Raw genomic sequence first — 17,762 nt, forward strand, 5'->3', positions numbered from 1 at the left:
CACTCTTTCAGTGACTCAACAAAGGGGAAGATGACACATAAATAAATGAACAGCGAACTTACAAGGCTTGCTTCAGATTAAACCTTCTCTTCACCACCACACCATGAATAAACAGTACCCCCGTCCATCAGTTCCCCTAGCGAAGCACAAGGTTCATGCCTAAGCTTTTTCAGTGAATGAATAAATAGCTATCGATTCCACCCCCTCCAGATTCTGAACATGATAACTCAAAAACTATAAATGTTGTCATCTTATAAATCTCCAAATTAAAAGGGCATTTGATGATAATAACCTGATGAAACTTTGATGAACTTTGACACACCAGATCAATCAAAAAAACAAGTTTGTTTTGCTTATGTAACATATCATATACCTGTCTGCCACCTGATGGGCATGGCTGGGATTAGTAAAGGGAATAATATTATACCATATACTAGGTCTTATAATGGTAATCTTTGTCCTTGGACAAGACTCTTGAACTGCATTGTTCCAGTTCACCCAGCTGTATATGGGATCCAGGTTTGGCTGGGGAAGGAACCTACAGTGGACTGGGATCAAAGCCAGGGGGAGATGTCAACCAGCATCTGCTTCACACTACACAATCTGGGAATAAACCCTGGATCCAATGAGCGTATATAGGATTTACTTCATCTTCTGCTATATGCCTGTCTGCCACCTGCTGGACATTTCTGGGATTACCGCAGGGAAAGATATCACACACTTGATGGAAATTAGGAGCAGGCGTGTTTGAAGTCACATGTAGCTTTAAGCGATCTTGTCTGTCATTTTCTTTCATTTCCAAAGCCTTCGTCTGGTGGTCACCCAGGCCACTGCTGCTTATAGGATTAAAATATTCTTGAAATTCTTGTATGTCTGTATGAAAGTCCACTTCTTGACTGAAAAAATGCATTTCCTAATTAGTTTGCATTGAACAGACGTGAGACAAGCCGGCGGCATTGGAGGAAAGTGTAAGCAAGCAGCCGTATCACAGATTACAGGCAGTGATGTAACAGGGCGAATATGACACTGACCCCACTGTAAGGCCGAGCTTCCACACGGCGAAAGTAAGCAAACGCTCAGCGGGGGAGGATTTTGGGCGGGGGGGTGTTTGTATGGGAAACAAAAGGGAGGGATACACAGTGATGGATCTGTTCCTTCAGTGTGACAGGGGGCCAGAGAGCGAGCTGCTCACGACGGTTCTCACCGTATCTGAGCCCTTAATTTGAGCCTGCGGCTGTGATGGGGTTTTAATTACCCACAATGCAGTGAGGACTTTACCTTAACGATCTGTCAAGCAGCAGTAACGGATGCTGTGCCGTCAGTGTTATTGACTACGGACAGATTGAGGTTAATCCAGACCTGGGATGGGGAACTGTGTGGACTGAAGGGTCAGCAGGTGGTTTTACTGATCAGTTCCTCCACACACTTAAAAGCCTGCACACGGCACGTAGAGAATCGTTACTACAATCTGTGTGTGGAACAGACGTTGTGGCCCAAGAATAAATGTTTGTCTCCCATTCAGAATTCCACAACCAAAGGCCAAGTTGTAATTACAGTCCCTGACAACTGGCACCACAGCATTTCTCTTTATTTGCCAAAACTCATCGGAACATGTGGTCTAGCATTTTCAACCAAGACGGGTTTTTTCCCATGTCTAATACCGCACCCCCCCACCCCACCACCAACCCCAACCTCCACTATGGACAGGCAGCATGAACTCTCTCTGTGGGTTGCAGCAGAATAGTTTTTGTTGGGAACTGGAAGACGTAGTCTAAAGCGAATAGTGCATGTGCATCTGGGGCGTGTCCAACCACATTTACATGATGCATAAACAGAGTGCAGGGTAGGATGTACGGTGCAAAGGGCTCGGCAGACTCAGAAGTGAGAGGTTTTTTGGTGAGGACCAGCAGTTGTCTACCAGAACTCCCTGAGGAGAAGCATGTGAGCTCCTTGTTCTCATCCTCCTCAGGCCTTGATGCACCAGGATTCGGTGGTCAGACCCATCTTGTTGTTGTCAAACAACTAAGTGGTAAGAAAGAAAACTACCTTAAAAATATGGTATAAATCAAAGTTGTGAAAGTAGAAGGCTGTAGTCTTATATTGGTATTTACTTTTATTTCCTTGTCAATTTTTCTTTTTGTTCACTTTCTGGGGTGTATGTTGAGCTATTGGGCATCTATGTGTATACAAGCAGAGCGAACGCCTGTCATGAACCCACTAATGACAGGCACATCTGAATATTGCGCTGTGTAAGTAGCAGAAAAACTCTGGACTTGGCTTTATACCGCATTTTTGCCAGTTTATGGTTAATAACACACAAAAGCAATGCAAGAATTTAAGATCAATGCATCCATGGGTGCACAAATGAGAGCAGTTGTACTTTCTGTACCTACACGACATCGGTACTTGACATGGGTACTTGGCTTGAAAATGACAACTGTGTCAGTTGGAAAATAGCAATGACATTGTGCTGCGCTGTGCGCTACTTTGCGCTGGGTGTAAGATAAACAAGCATTAGTAGATATAATACTTTTATTTGCTTGCAGACAAGTTCACACGCACCATTTTTATGCTAGCTAGCGAAATTACCCGTCTTCACAAGCCATTAGATTAAGCAGCATAGTCGAGTTAGCGCTCCAGCTAGGCCCTACCTACTTATAGTTTAGCAAGATGTGGCAAAACAAGAATTTATAAAATTTGGTTGATATAACACAGGTAGCTCAGTCACATAGCGGGTGCCCTTTTGGATGCTGTTTGCCTCAAAGTTCAACTTGATGTGAGCTACTCGCCTGGAATACACAAGTAAAACTAGTGGCTTCTTGGAAAATGTATGGTAATTTATACTAAATTTAAATTTGTACCAAATTTTCACATCCAGAATGTTCCTCTGCCTGTGACTCTACTTTTAGCTTTCTCCATAAACATGAAATTCTTTACTGGGAAACATGAAGAGATGTTCTGAATGAAATTAAAAAAAGGGGTGGGGGGTGAAATGTCGAGATATCCCGTGTATTTGTCTCCTGCTCTGTCTCTCAACCTCCCAACATTTTGGTCTTGTGTTTCATTTCCTCATTCCAGTGGTTCCAGGAGTGAGTCAACAGTTTGTAGTTATTGGTTCCAGATTGCAGTGAAAAAATGAAACCACATTTGAAACAACTTTTTTTTTTAATTGTTCATGTTACATAATGACGTTAATTCTGTTCTGTTATTATTCTCTATCAAAGAGCCAAAACCTCTCAAAACAGTCCTGGTATCCTTTTGTTTTGGTGGTTTCAAGTTCCAGCAGTTTAGCACTGATCTTCCTGAAAACTGTGTTTGACTCGGCGCCTGCAAACACTTGACCACAAACATTCCCCTGGTAGCGGCAACACTGGCGGTGGCGGCGACGGAGGGGACAACGGACACCATTAACAACCAGAAGTGAACTCAAGAGAGGAAGCAAATTTCTGCAGCGCTGCTCAATTTGTTCTCCATCCGAGGAGGAGGGGAAAAAAAATCAATATACATCAGAGAGGAAGAAGAGTGTGCGCCTCCCAAAAAGCTGAGTCAAAGCACAGACACACAGAGACGATGCGTTTGGAACGCTGCCTTGCGGAGATCGGGCCGATCCCGTCACGTGCTGTGACGTGCCAGGATGTGGTGCAAAGCTCTTCCAATAAATACCATCAGCATGTAATAAAAAAGTAATTGCTGCCTGATCTGTACCTCCGCCAAGAAGGTTTGTGGGGGTTTTTGTTGCCTCTTCCGCTAAACCAACAGAGGAGGGCGGAGCCTAGGTATTTCTCATACAGTAGATGAAGTTTGACATTTTTTGAAGTGATGGCCACAGGTTCAAGGAGAGTTTACTACATTCAGATGGACTTGTTCCCCCAAACATGAGCCCACTTGTGTGTCCGTCCAGCCTGAGGTAGATCATAACCGCAGCTCATTCAGTTTCCTTGGTACACTATGCGGTAAGATATATCGAAGATATTAAGACCTATACAGGCCCCAGGGTCCACCGGGTTAGCCCACTTAGTCCCTCTGGACAGGATGCCAGTCCAGCTTTGGTTATTTCCACAGCCAAGGTCGGTACCCATTCATAGCTGGATAGACGGTCTTGCCACAAAGTAGCACAAGCAAGTCTAAGTATCCTTATTTACTGAGCTACCTTCTCTCCATGTATACCCCTCCATGTTTGGTATGGTAGCACCAAACCCTGGCCGAATGTGAGGGAACAATTTGTGTAGGTGACACATCTGTGGTTTTTAATGGCCGTAACACTGAATATTTCAGCAACATCTCAGCAAACATTTTGGTTGATTTCCCGTTAATTTAGTACATTATATTCATACCAATCACAGAAGTGATTTGCATCATAACGCAAACATTTTGAAAATGGGCACACAGCCAATGTACGGCCATAAATTGATCAAATGTAAACATTTACTGCCCCCTACTGGCTGTATGAAGACCATGACAATTAGCCGCCCTTACTGGTCCATCTTATAGTTTAAGCACATGACAAAGTTTTAAGACATCACAATAAAAACAACTCGAAATATGGAGATAAAAATTCAATGACAAATGACCTGAAATGTATTTTCACTGATTCTGGGCATTATTGTTGTGATCAAGCTATTATTTTATATCAGAAAATGTTAATAAATGACAGTTACCTTGTTTTCTTCAACCAGCACCCCCAAAGCAGAGAAAAATATATTTTGAAATAAATAACTTAAACACTGACCTCATTATCAAAGTAGTTTATTTTCTTGAGGAGGGAGGAGTCGGCCCCACCCTGACTGACGCCGGCGAGACGTTTATTCATAAAAGAGGCGCTCAGACGTCCTGACACCGTCGCAAGTGGTTTGTTCTCCTTCCTTCCTCTCTCGTAGTCGCTTAGAGGTGAAATTTGTGTATGTGCAAGAAATTAATCATAGATTTCATGTAATTTTTCTGCATATTTAGAACAGCTGGGAACTTTTAAAGATCATCATATTGTGCAAAACCAGTACGTTAAATGTAAGAATTCATATAAAAAACTTGCTTTGTTTTTATGACCATTCATGCGGAAATCAATCACACTATTATAGAATTAATTTATGCTGAAAACTCCTCGTTTTGGAGTTTATACCTAGACTCCTGGTACCCCAGTGAGACACGCCCACTGAGAGTGGGATAGCTCTCTGAAGGGAAGTGGGCGTGGCCAGCAGCTCATTTCTTTTTAAAACAACAGGTAGAAAATAAGTTTGTCAGAGATGTGACATTTTGGCAACAAATTTTAATATCAGTTTGTTATATAGGCCAGTTTTAAAAAATGTGCATAATATGACCATTTTAACTGGGATATGTGGATATTTGTAAATTTTACCAGATGTTCCTGTCAGAATCCAAACTAGCTAAACTACTATAAAAGTACAATAACAATAATTAATAATAATGATGGTTGGAGTATTTATTGAATTTCTGTTGGAAATAAAGAAAAGGAACACTGGATAAAAATGCCCTGAGCGCCACTAAATACAACCCAATTAGTTTAATCAGTGGTGAGTTAAAAGCCCCCTGAGAGTGGGAAATATAACCGCTCACCACTTAACAGTCGTGTTAATGACAGAGTCCTGTCAGGTCAGTAAGCTCTTGTATATGTTGTAATATAGCAATCATTTTTATATGTGTGCCCTGAAATGCATTTTTTAAAAATGTCCAGAAATGCGTATTTTGGCACACGTTTTTTGGTTTTTACCACTGTAATTTAGATGCCTTGAATATGTGTCGAAAAAGTTATTTTATATTACTGTAGACTGTCTTATTTTTTTTTACATGTTAGTGTCTGGTTGTGAACGCCCCGTTTTATTGTGGTTTTGACGTCGAACTAACAGTGAAAGTGCGTTTTATCGACTGGCAAAGTGGTCTCTCCGTCGTGTGAAGAAATGCGAAGAGCAGCCTCCATATTTATGAATGACCGTGTCCGTGAACTACACATCTTAAAGAAATATGACGGTTCGAAGCGTTCTGCGCTGGGGGTGCACAATAAATGATTACCAATAACTAAATAATAATAAATAGTTTAACTCACCCGCGGCAAGATGAGTCAGCTGGAGGCGGAGAGAGAGAGAGAGAGATGATGTGTGAAGATGATCTCTGGATGTCCCACCAAACAGCTCTGTGGAGGTTCGGTTCGATGGTTCGGTCTAAAAGAGCAGATACAGATGAAAGTCCACTAATTCGAGTTCGGCTCGGGTCACTTTTGCAGCCTGATGTCGATCAGTGATGGATCTGGGTCAGATTCATCAGCGTGGGAAACGTGACACGCGTGGGATGAAGCGCTGGCGACGATCGATAAGAAAGCAAAGAGTCGTGAGTTGTGTCGGGATAAGCCGGTGGTGGAAACGCCTTTTCCTCCCCCCCCCCCCCCCTCTCTCTCTCTCTCTCTCTCTCTCTCTCTCTCTCTCTCTCTCTCTCTCTCAGCACGCTGTGTCTGAGTCCTCCAGGGATCGTCTGTTGGACAGATGGGTCACTCTATCAGTGGCTCAAAAATAAACAAATCACGGATATCGACAAATAAATGATCGAAAAGCTCCAGATCCACAAAACGTGCACGCACACAGTTCACTTTTATCATTCAAGACCAAATTATAGCAGAATATAGCATCATGCACATTATACTGCTGACATTTCAACCATTTTTAAATACATATCTTTCTGCATATTGCAGGAAGGTTCTGGAATTGAACCCAGACATTAATCCTGCTACTGCACGACTTCCAAAAGGGTTCAAAGCCACTACATGCCTACAACAGTATTGTTTAAATTACATTGCCAGGCTTTAAGAGCATTTTAGAGAAACTGAACCCCTGACCCTTATTATATCAACCCAGTTATAGGAAACTACTGTGTTATGAATATAACACTGTGGGGTTTTCCCCTTTTGAAATACATCTGAAAAATGGAGTCATCTTATATTTAGGGCCCTGTCCCACTGGCGTTTAGGAGGATTTGCGGATGGAATGCGCACAAAAGTGGCCCACATCCGCCAAACAACCGCAATAACCGTGTAGCATTCCTGTATGAGTCGGCCGCCATCCGAACACGTCAGTGATCATCCGCAGAGGCACGCATGTACACAGCCAGGATTTTGGAGCGGCTCAAAAATCCTGCTGCGGATGAGATCCGCATCACTGCCTGAACACATACTGAAGACATACGCAGGACATACACAACCAACGTGCCGCATATCCCCTGTCATCCGCTGATATCCGCAACTGACGGGTTGGCGCGGCTTGGCGGCGGACCGGGACAGCGTGCAAAACAGATATGACGCGTGCCCAGCACGGCCACATCACGGTCGCAAATGGTATGTCGCGCATGCAGACAGAGTGGACACGGATGAAGCGAGTGCATCACAGCCGCTGTGCCCCTCATGGGGGCGCCTCCGCTGTCACCTTCGCTTCTGTTCCCTGTTATATCCACTTTTCCTCCTCATGTATTCGCTGATCCACCCCGGGACATTTGTCATTTCCACCCACCTTTGTTGCGGACGCTCAGCTTTTGTCTCCTCATTTCATGCACAAATCCTCCTAAACGCCAGTGGGACAGGGCCCTTAGGGTCTGGACATTTACATGTTAATACATGCACAAAAATAGGTGTCGCCAAATACCCATGAAATGAGTGTGTCCCAGGACTGAAGCAAGCCAATAGTTTAACTGTCTTACACTGCCAGGTGGCACAGCATAGCTCAAATATCGGATACATTTAAAAGCAACTAAGGAGAAGGCTGCAAGCTTTGAACTTATGATGACAAATGCAGCAGAGTCATCAAACAACTCTCAAGCAGCCAATAAATAATGTGTGGCATAGTGTAATGTTAGACGATAGACTTAAAAATCCAGATAAAATGTAAAAAATTAATCAAAGGAAACATGTTTTATTTGAAAGATATTAAAAGCTGCTTTCCACAATGTGCTTTTATTGGCATTAATTTATTATTTTTTTCATACAAAAAAATTTGATCTTTAGTAAGTCTTTTTCCAAAAATATATATTCTTGTACTTAGAACAATACAGTAATTTACAAGGTTGCTAGGTAACCAGGGTATCATCTTAGAGGCTCATTCGTACCTAGTTTCAGGAGTGCAAAATCTCTCACTACACATCTTTCATGATTTCTCAGAGTCATCAGAAAAATGTAGAGTAGGTTTTGTCAGATGAATTGTCTTGCATAAAAGGTCTTCTGTCACACTTAGCACACCATCTTTATTACATTTCTCTTATTTCAGACACGTGTCGTGACGAAGCTTCATCGGATGACCGATGGCTTGCTCACATCAAAGCTAAGGTGGACAATACCACTGAAAACTGGTAAGTTAGAAAAGTGTAACACAAAATGTGACCATAAGGTACTGGTTTGAATCCAGCTGGATTAAGAGTTTTAACCAAAGGTGATCTCAGGTCAACTTGCAAAGTTTGATAAGAGAGTGAAACTTTGATGTTTAGTTTGTTGATGTCCAAGGCTCTTGGTGCATTAATGTCAACTCCTGGGTTGGAGTGTGGGTATGACTTCAACAAAAAATGGAACAAAAGGATCAAACTGAAGAACTGTCCAGTGTGGTTCTACAGTGCTCAAATGGTGGTTCATATGTTTATTTCCTGTTGCTCTTTTCTGAAATTTGATGAGACAGAGGAACAAAGTGGGAGCTCTTTCCATCCTGACCGTCTCAGTTTGTGCTGATTGTGAGACTGAAACACACACACACATACACACACATTTTTCACAGCTGATGTCACTACACTGCCCTGATCCTCAAATCTGTCTTCCTGTTTTTTTCTGTTTATCACAACCAAACAACCCCAAATCTACAGTTTAGAACATTTCACAGCCAACACTGATTTAAGCCTCTTGATCTGTGAAATGAAGTAAAAATAAATAAGTAAAATTAGTTGATCATTTAAAATGTTGCCTTAAACTTTTCAAGTCATGAAATGCTGAGCAAATGCATTTGGTTTATTTTGATATTTTACAACAACATCTGGAGTAGAGCTCTGTCAAAGGTTCTCAGACATCCAAGATGGAGATACCGGATCTAGACGTTAGGCTTCATGTTGGTTTGCAACCATTTCTTCAGTAAAAACTGAAGAAGACCACGTCCTGTAGAATAAATCTCAAGATAACTGAAATAAAAATGACATTTTAAGTTGGAGCTACAGTACATAGAGGTCCAGTGGACTAGACCAAAAATCTTTAGTTTAATTCACTAATAGTCCTTTCATAGGCCCAGAGGCCTGTTGGTGCTGGTCCTTATCTCTGTATTTCATAATGTGAAGTGGATTAGAGTCTACGACCCCCCTGCACAGGACACCAGTTCATCACAGGTTGCTTCTCCAGCCAAGGCCAGTTCCCATTTGCAACCGGTTGGACTGGGATGATGCAGTTGAAGTGTCTTGTCCAAGGACACAAATAGGTGGTGTGTTTGAGGAAGCAAACCCAGATGGGGGTATCCTGGATTTGATATGGGTAGCCCAATGCCCAGTATGGGTAGCCCAATGCCTACTGAGCTCTGCTCTGTACCAGCAGTAAGGAGAGACCTACTAGACTTCATGTGCTCCTAGGTCCAGTGTCTGTCCCCGGATATCTCCACCACCTGGATGGTATGCCAGTCCATCGCATGTTTCTCTCCTGGACGGTGATTCATCAAGAGTTCTGTTAACTCAAGCTGAGATTTCATGTCTTCTTTTTAAAATATCTTTCGCTGTGCTATTCTGCTATGAAGCTGTGTCTCTAACCACAGCCACTGAAGTTTGTAATAACTTCAGAGTTGTTATCGGTGTCTTGGTGGCTTCTCTCACTCATCTCCTTTATCTACTGTTATAATAAGTGCCATCATGGTCATCGTACTTCTTGCATTCCAGTACTGTTTTGGAGATATGCCTGAGGATTTAACTTGGAAGATGATGGTGACTGTAGCTCAGACGGTGGAGGGGGTCATCCTTGGAGGCAAAGGCTGGCAGTTTGATCCCTTAATCCTCAGTGTTGTGTCTACGTGTCTTTCAGCAACACCAAATTACTCCAGGTGAGAATTCCTGATGAAAACCAGGGGTAGTTAGTGTCCGCTGCACCACCTGTATGAACCCTGTCAGGTTTGGAGCTCAGCGCTGCTGTGCCGTGGACAATCTCCCATCACTGCACAGATCACCTCCCTTTGGAAGGTCCAAGTCTTTAAGGTCCTGGTGCTTCCTGTCTTACTGCGTGGTTGCTAACTAGTAACCTAAGATGACACTGAGATGTTTGTAATACCAGGTTCCCTTAGTAGATCCTTGGATACTGCTGGTATCTCTTTATGTTAAACAAAAAGCTACATCTGTGCAAACTCTGACGTGATCCTGACCTCTGATTTTCACCAAGGATGAACATTTCGGAAGGTTTTTTTTTGTAGCGAGCCACTCTGGGCTGCATTTTGTCATCTGGAGATTTTCTGAATGCCATTATGTGTCTCCTGACCTTACATCTTTAAAATTATGACTTGATCCCATGTCTGGAATAAATGTGCCACTTTGTTGTCTTGTCTGTAACTCGTGTTGAGGCTGATCTTCACATCTTTAAACATGAATTAGCCTTTTGTTGGTTTTCACCCCAAAGCCACGGAAAGAGAAGTTCAAGGCCAGTTTTTTTTTTAATGGTAGTGAAGTTGGGGGATTTTTATGTCGTGATTACTTTTTGACCATTTTATGCCCAGTTAATCTACTCTCATTTTGTCAACAAACAGTTCTCGTTTTGTCCTATTGAAAAAAAATCCCATATATTTTAATGGATTGGATATTGACCCCAACGCAGAGAACCACAGCGAAAGGCAAATACAAAGAGGGGTATTGTCCAAAAAAGTGCAAAGCAAAAACAGGTCGCTCCAACAGGTCTCTAACTTATAGCAGCAGACAAACAGGCTTAGTCAAAAACTTTTCAATTGGTCAGGGACATGGGAGATCAGTCCAAATAGCCAACAGTCTTTCTGAGGGAGGTCGCACAGGGTTATTAAAAAACACGCAAAGATCTGAATCAAAGTGCTTATCGGGACAGAAACTCAGGCACAAATCAGCCATCCTAAATGGCAGCAAATGCCTGTAACAAGAAGTCAAACAATACTAAGAAGGACGCTAGAAAGCAGGCCGAACCTAATACAGTTTGTCGACAAGAAACTGCTTTAAATGCAGGTAAATACGCAAGTAAACAACCAAAGCCGGAAGTGCGGAAATACATGAAGCTGTAAGGACCAACAGAAACAGGAAGTTAAGCTACATGAAACAAACTTTCACCAAATCTCAAAGTAAATACGCCAGAGAATATTTCCGACAGGGAAGAATTAGTCAGAGTACGTGGAGAATAACAACTGGAGCAGAATAAGTAGGAGAAAACAGCCAGGGACAGACTAAACAGCATGGAGATCGAAGCAAAACACCAAAATGTGACCCATGACATTTTGTCTACTTTCTAAATTTGTCTTATTCCTTTTCTGGGCAATTTGACTTTATTTCCCCAACTTTAATCTCGTAACACTAAGCCTAAAAGTAGACAGAAAGGGAATAGACCAAATAAGAATGATCTAATGTAAAATCCTGCCTTCCGCGGCATAAAACGCTCCAAAAACAAACCAATATAGTTTACAATAAGTTGTATTTTAAGAAGACACAGTTACAAATACATTCCATTCATGTTGTTGTTGTTGTTGTTGTTAAATTAGCTGCATAAGAACTACTATAGTTTGTAACAGTACGAGCCTAACTCATGCTCTATAACTGTTGTTAATCCTGTTGTATTGGCCCGTAAAGCTTTTATCTTCTGCCTCACACAGACTCCTTTTGGGGCTGAGGCACCAGTTATTGATAGTCATTGTCCACATGCTGCTGGGGATTTTAGTGAGGATGAAAAAAGAAAGGACAGAGTTCCTTTTTAATGATTTTATTTTGTTTGTTTGGGGCCAAAGGCCCCCTAGATGTGTTATTTTCAGGCTATGGGATACGATTCGGATTAGTGTGGCAGCTGCTGCCACCAGGACTTGTTCTTTCTGATCAACTCAAGAACATTGGCTTTTATTTTATTAACCTCAGGTCATTGTCATCCAAGTCACAGCTAAATCACAATCTGGTGAGCATGAGCTTGACGTGATGGGTTTATGTAAGATGTGTCGTAGATGAAGTGAGATGTGTACTTGTCATGAAATGAGGTCTCTCTGGATTTGCTAATAATGTTGGAGTTGCAAGGCCAGGCTGAGGGTGAGCTCTGATTTATTGGCATTGTTGTACTTCCAAACCTAGGTATAATTTCATTTCTGTTGAGTCTTTGGTCCTATGTTCTTCTCACGTAACCCCCCCCCCCCCCCCCCCCCCCAGAGGCTTCATCTTCACTGTAACAAACTCACTTCTTCTTGGCTCATGGTGTTGCACTTTGGACAACACACTGAATTTTTAAAGGAATTTGGTGAACTTATTTTGGAGCTGCTTGTTCATGTGGAAAAGATTTTGATTGTTGGTGAGTTGTGGCAGTTTGGATTTGATTTTTGGTTTTGGGCATTGACATTGACATCGCAAGGATTTACTTGCAAATAACGATAATTGGCTCATAACCCGATTTCGATTACCAAGGCCACTGTTACAGGAGTTGTGCACAGAACTGCGGCTGGCCCATAGCGCAATACAGTGAGGAGCCAGGGGTTGTCTGTGCCGACACAGGTGCTGACCACGCTGGGGTTCCTGGCAACAAGGGCATTCCAGCGGAAATTGGCTGATTAGTCAGGAGTGTGCCAGTCAACCTTGAGTCCAGCCATGCCAGCTGTGTGGGACGCAGTCATCTGAATGTCATCCAGGTACATCACATTCCAACATTAAAACACAATTTGCAGTGAGAGCCAGTTTCCCTAATGTAATTAGAGCTATTGACTGCACACATATTGCTATGAAGGTGCCATAACATAATGAATTTATTTTTGTTTGTAGGAAATTCCACCAATATTCAAATTATATGTGATGCGTAAATGCATTGGGTTGGGTTGGGAACAGGCTAGAGGATGGCATGGTGTGTGACGGGTGGCTGCTTGGTGAGGAAGCAGTTTATTCATGTAACTGCTCTGAATGAAAACCAGCACGGGCATGTTTTGGAATGTGTATATTCAAATATGTTTTTTGTTATTTGTTGACCTTTGATCGTGATCTTTAATCCTTTTATTCACTCATCTTTCATCCTTATCACAGACCCTTGATCCTAATCTTTGATCCTGATTGCGGACCTGTGATTTTGATCTTGACCTCTCCAGTCATTCATGTTTGACCCTGATCAGTGACCTTTGATCCTGATCACCAAGCTTTGATACTAACCTTTTATCTTGGTCACTCATCTTTGATCCTGATTGATGTTCTTACATTTTCATTGTTTTCTGTACATCTCAAGATGAAAGATCAGGTTTATTTTATCTATACTGGCGAACTTTGATCATGATCTTTTTGACCATGGAAGCAGGATCACTAATCGTTAGCATTAATCAATGGCTCAGCTTTTTACTTGAATTTCTATCAGTGTTGTAAAGTGATTGTTCCACTGTTTTACTGAGAGGGCAATGGAGAACTCCAGCACTGCTGCCTGGAAGCAGTTTCCTGTACGTCACAATGGTACACCCTGTGGAATAAAAAAAAAAAAAATTGAAAATATCTTTCGACTTGCTTGAGTGTTGAACTCGATGTTGGTTCATCTTCAATTATTGTAAAATAACAAAAAAAAGTTCCTTTTTGTACTAGGTAAATTTATGTGATGATGCAGGTGAGCAGACCTGTTTGTCTGAAATCAGAGCCAGAGCTTCTTTTTTTATTTAACACCCCAAACAATGTTGTACCTTTCAATTAAGTACATAATTGCTGGTCAAATTAACACTTCAAAATCAGTCAGAACTTGCATCATTATCAACCATCTGTTTCTGCAGGTGACAATGACTCTGCTGTAAGGAGCAGTGTGGTGGTTTCTCTCCCCTCAATGTGTGAATGCAACAGAAAAGTGCAGAATTTGAATGATGGCATTCAGACACAGCTTCTCTGAACCTGCGACTGAATGCCAGGTTCAGAGAAGTGAAGTTCCTGTACTCAAACTGGGTGAAGTTCCTGTCCTCAAATATGATGCCAAACAGAAGCTGTTGGCTTCACAATCTGCACTCTTGGTTTGCTTTTACTTCCCAAAACTGCCATGACCTTTGACCGCGATGTCACACAGGAGAGGTTTCTGTGTTTTCAGCTTAGTGGCGATAAAAAATAAATAAATAAATGCACTTATCTTAAGTGAAGATAAAAATGGTGCCTGTTTTCTGGGTTGAAAGGTGCTTCTGTTATTAAAGAGGCCGAAGCTGCTGACTGGCCTTTAAATATCTGCCGTCCTCTCTCTGTTTTGACAGCCTCCTCTCACCGCGCACGGTTTGCAGATTCCGACAGCTCGCACATACAGAGACGGCACGTAAACCCGTCCTACACACGCCAACTGTTCAGTCTGAAGCCTGATCAGTCAGGCTGTCAGGTTTTCTGTTACTAAGCAACAGCTCATCCTTCAGTCATCAGCCAGCTGTCAAAGAGTCTTTTCTTATTGACACTTCCTGACGGAGAATAAAGCTAATCACATTACTGGCACCGGAACGCAGGCTAGCGTCCGCACTGGAGTCAGACACGAACTGCTCCAGCCCCAGATGCCTTCAAACGTTAACCAAACGCCGGCAGAATGCACAAAAGGCCTAAAAAATGCTCCTGATTAGGTGCACCCTTTATTTACGTTTCACTGCGCTCATGTTTTATTCATTGACTTGCCAAATATTCCCAATGAATGCGGCCGTCTTTCCCTGTGGGCCCGTGTGGGCGATGTGAGATGAGGGATTCTCACCAGTGCATTCTGGGAGACAAAAATGAGGTAGTAGAAAACAAAATGTGCACCCTGAAGCAGTCAGCAATGTTGACTCCACAAAACCAGTCATGAGTAACAGCAAAAATGCACATTTATTTCTTGATTATATTTGTTATTTCTTGTTATGATGTACAAAAATGCTTAATTACTAAAGACGAGTTAGTGTGGTGGGCCACAAAGGAACTCTCTTTGTTTTTCAATTTTGTAATTGCATTTTTAAAATGATCATAAAAATATCTGATTTTTTTTTTTTTTTATGTAATCAGAAGTAATAAAACAAAGCCATGGGGTTTAAATGCTGTTTTATTCTTAATTAATCTGACATAATTAAATATATTTTACATTTGGAAATACTTCATCTTCTCGCGTGTTGATTAAAATTGTGACTAAAGGTTTTGGGTGGGCTCCAATATGAATAAGGTAATTATTTCAGCCTGAGTTTTCCGTTTAATGAGATGGGCACAAATGGTTTGTGTCCTGGAGGTTTGAGCGGCAGGCTTGTGACCAGAACATCCTCAGTTTGATTCCCCGCCAGGCGGGCAGCTCAATAAGGTGCTCTTTAGCAGGGGTCTTCATCCCCAAGTTCCTCCCAGTGGGCAGCTGAGTGACCTGCATGGCAGCGTGCTCACGCTGATGTGTGACTGGGTGAATGTGAGGCATCATTGCAAAGTGCTTTGGGTGCATCAGATGAATTTTATTAAAAAGGTGGAGGTTCAAGGAAGAAGCAATTACATTTCTAGTCAGGTGTAGAACCACGTTTGCGAACATGTGTTTTTGCTGAAACAGTGCCCCTGCTGGCACCTGAGTGTAGACACCTGTGCCAAAAATAATGTGACAGTTGTTTGTATCACTCATGAGTGCAGTGTTGTAGCAGGGTTGTAAAATTGCTGAGTTTCAGCAGTTTTTGAGTCACGATGTGCGACAGCTTATGGCTGCGCCAAATTTTTTTAACTTTATCAAAAATTTGCAATAACCATGAAGCTACTGCAGCTTCATTGCGTTTGGCTACAGTTTGTACACTCCAAATAACTGCAGGCTGTTTGCAGACTTGAAACTCAAACCATATTTGGTGCTCCTTTTTTTTTGCTTTCATTCATGGCACTTTAACTTTTAATGTGCTGGAGCTTCAAGTCTTCTGTCAAGTATCTAAACTGAAAGATGAACAAAGTAAAAAAAAAAACAAAAACTACAGCACTGCGCTCATAGAGTGCAAACCCCCACTAACACTAGTTTCCAATTCCACAAAAAGTTACCTTGGATAAAATTAGATGTGAACAAATGTCAGGTGTATGTATTTAGTTCATACACAGTTTCTGATTTTTTTTTTTTTCCAGATAATTTTCGCAGAACAGGTTATAAAATTGCAGTTTGTACTTTAATTCACAACCATAATGAACCTCAACAGCTGTCGAGTCTGAACTGAAGGAGGGAAACCTTCAATTCGCAGATTCAGCTGACAAAGTTTCTTTTGGAAATTTCGAGGCCTTCACTTCCTCTGTCATATACGTAAAGTCATAAACAGTAATATTTTCAGCCCTCAGCTTCCAGCCCACCAGCAGAGAGGAGCGCCAGTCTGCACAGTGTGCTTTTATTTTTACATTTGAATGTTTTGTTTGTTTTTTTTTAAAGCATCTCCTGTCATTTGCACGTCTCTGTTCTTGTTAAGTTCTCAAAACTTTTGCACACATTGGCTCGTGTGTGTGAGTCTCGGCACTTTCGGGGAGATGCTTAGCAACGCTTCCACCAGCATACGGACCGTGGGTGTGGGACAGAGAGGCACCGGGTCCAGACAGACCGGGCCCAGTGGGAGGTGTTTGTGTGGAGCTCCAGCTCGATTCGGACTTGGCAGCAAACTTTCCCCGTTTGATAAACTTCAAATCTAACACACCCTCATTTAAAGCTTTTAAATCTGCTTTTGAACCCAAACGCTTTATGTGATCTCTTTCTTTCACATTGCAAGACAGGAAGCTTTTAACCAACAACAGAGCCTTATGATGGCACAAAGTCTTATAGTTGTCCTCCTGCTTATCAGACTGTTGGCTGTTACTGGATAGTTAATTAGTTAGTGAGGTTTGGATCAGTGCCGTGTTGCTTTGATATTGAGGCAGATCCACTTTTTAGTTTGTTTTTTGATGTAGGATCGTGGTTACTTCCTGTAACTGAAAGAAGAGGGCAGAGGTCATGTGACTGTGATTACATTGTGTGTTAACAGTGTAACAGCCCGTGTTTACCCTTCAAGCCGTTCGTGCTTCGTGTACTCGTCTTCTGGAGCTTCTCTGAGCCCGATCATCTGTTTGCTCCTCGCATTTTTTGTCCTTTCTCTCTTGGCGTGTCCGTGTCCTCTCTGTCTCTCACTTTGTCTCTCTGTGTGTATGGTGGAGCTTCAGTGTCTCATTAGCACCACAAAATACACGCGTCACATTCTCACCTTCTGCCATAGTGACGGGAGTGACACACACAACGTGTACACCTTCCGTCAGCTTGCAAGAACACGCTGCAGGTCGCGGCACTCGAACCCGCATGAACAAATAGTATGTTCAAAGAATGTCTCATCACAGCAACCTGACATCACTCAAAGTTCCTTTCCTCAATAATAATGTTCTCTAAAAAAGTATGGCCTGCACATTTTCTAAGATAAAAAAATACTAATAAAGACGATATTTTAATATTTGTGGAAACATGCTGGGGATATATCTGCTCATTTATGGTTGATGAGTGGAATTTAATCGCTTTGCTGATCTTCAAGTTCATCAAATCCTAAGACATCTGCATATCTTGTTGTTTGTTACAATCTCTCATCTGTTAAAACAAGCTGTTTGAACAAACCTCCCAGTTACCATAGCAACAACACAGACACCCCAGT

The sequence above is a fragment of the Thalassophryne amazonica genome, chromosome 23, assembly GCF_902500255.1.
Source record: "Thalassophryne amazonica chromosome 23, fThaAma1.1, whole genome shotgun sequence".
Lineage (NCBI taxonomy): Eukaryota > Metazoa > Chordata > Actinopteri > Batrachoidiformes > Batrachoididae > Thalassophryne > Thalassophryne amazonica.